The sequence below is a fragment of the Myodes glareolus genome, chromosome 26 (genome assembly GCF_982192425.1).
Source record: "Myodes glareolus chromosome 26, mMyoGla1.1, whole genome shotgun sequence".
Classification (NCBI taxonomy): domain Eukaryota; kingdom Metazoa; phylum Chordata; class Mammalia; order Rodentia; family Cricetidae; genus Myodes; species Myodes glareolus.
Window position 1 is genome coordinate 13,431,637 of NC_142051.1, and position 1,517 is coordinate 13,433,153.

A 1,517-nucleotide genomic window follows, 5' to 3' on the forward strand; every position below is an offset into this window, starting at 1 on the left:
AGCACCAATGCAAGAATTCCTCCAACATCCTGAAAAGTAACATGATAACACCAGAATCCAGCGAACTCATAACAGGAAGACTTGAACATCCTAACCCAGAAGAAGTAAAAGAAATCAACTTTAAATGTAACCTTATGAAAATGATGGAGACCCTTAAATAGGAAGTGAAAAACTCCATTAAAGAAATGGAAGAGAAGACAAACAAAAAGTTAGAAGAAATTAATAAATCCCTCAAAGATATCTAAGAAAAGCAAGAAAAAGCAATCAAACAGGTAAATGAAACAGTTCAAGACTTGAAGACCAAAATGGAGGTAATAAAGAAAACACAAACTGAGGGATGGCTGGATATGGAAAATCTGGGTAAATGAACAGGAACTACAGAGATAAGTATAACCAACAGAATATAAGAGATAGAAGAAAGAATCCCAGGCGCTGAAGATACTATAGAGAAAATATACTCATTGATCAAAGAAAACAGCAAATCCAACAAATTCTTAACAGAAAACATCCAGGAAATCTGGGACAAACCAAAGAATAATAGTGGTAGAAGAAGGAGAAGAATTATAGCTCAAAGGTTCAGAAAAAAATATTCAACAAAATTATAGAAGAAAACTTTCCCAACCTAAAGAAAGATATTCCTATGAAGGTACAAAAGCTTACAAAACACCAAATAGACTGGATAAAAAAAATCCCCTTGCCATATAATAATCAAAACACAAAACATACAAAATAAAGAAAGAATATTAAGAGCTGCAAAAAAAAGTCAAGTAACATTTAAAGGTAAACCTATCAGAATTACACCTGACTTCTCAATGGAAACCATGAAAGCCAGAATATCCTGGATAGATGTGTTGCAGACACTAAGAGACCATGTATGCAAGCCCAGACTACTATACCCAACAAAGCTTTCTTTCACCATCGATGGAGAAAACAAAATATTCCATGACAAAAACAGATTTAAACAATACGTATCCACAAATTCAGCCTTACAGAAAGTACTAGAAGGATAACCTCAACTCAAGGAAGCCAACAACACCCACAATAGCACAGACATCTGACAACCCTCCACCAGCACAACTCAAAGAAGGAAAACACACAAACACTACCACCAAAAAATAACTGGAGTTAGCAACCACTGGTCATTAATATTGCTTAATATCAATGAACTCAATTCACCTATGAAAAGACACAGGTTAAGAGAATGGATACAAAAGTAAGATCCAAAATTCTGCTGTTTACAAGAAATACACTTCAACCTCAAAGACAGACATTACCTCTGAGTAAAGGGTTGGGAAAAGGTTTTCCAATCAAATGAACCTGAGAAACAAATGAATATGGCTATACTAATATCTAAAAAAATTGATTTCAAACTAAAATCAATCAGAAGAGATGGAGATGGACACTTTGTACTCGTAACAGAAACAGTTCATCAAGATGAAATCTCAATCCTGAATATCTATGCCCCTAATATAAAAGCACCCACATATGTAAAAGAAACATTACTAGAACTCAAATCA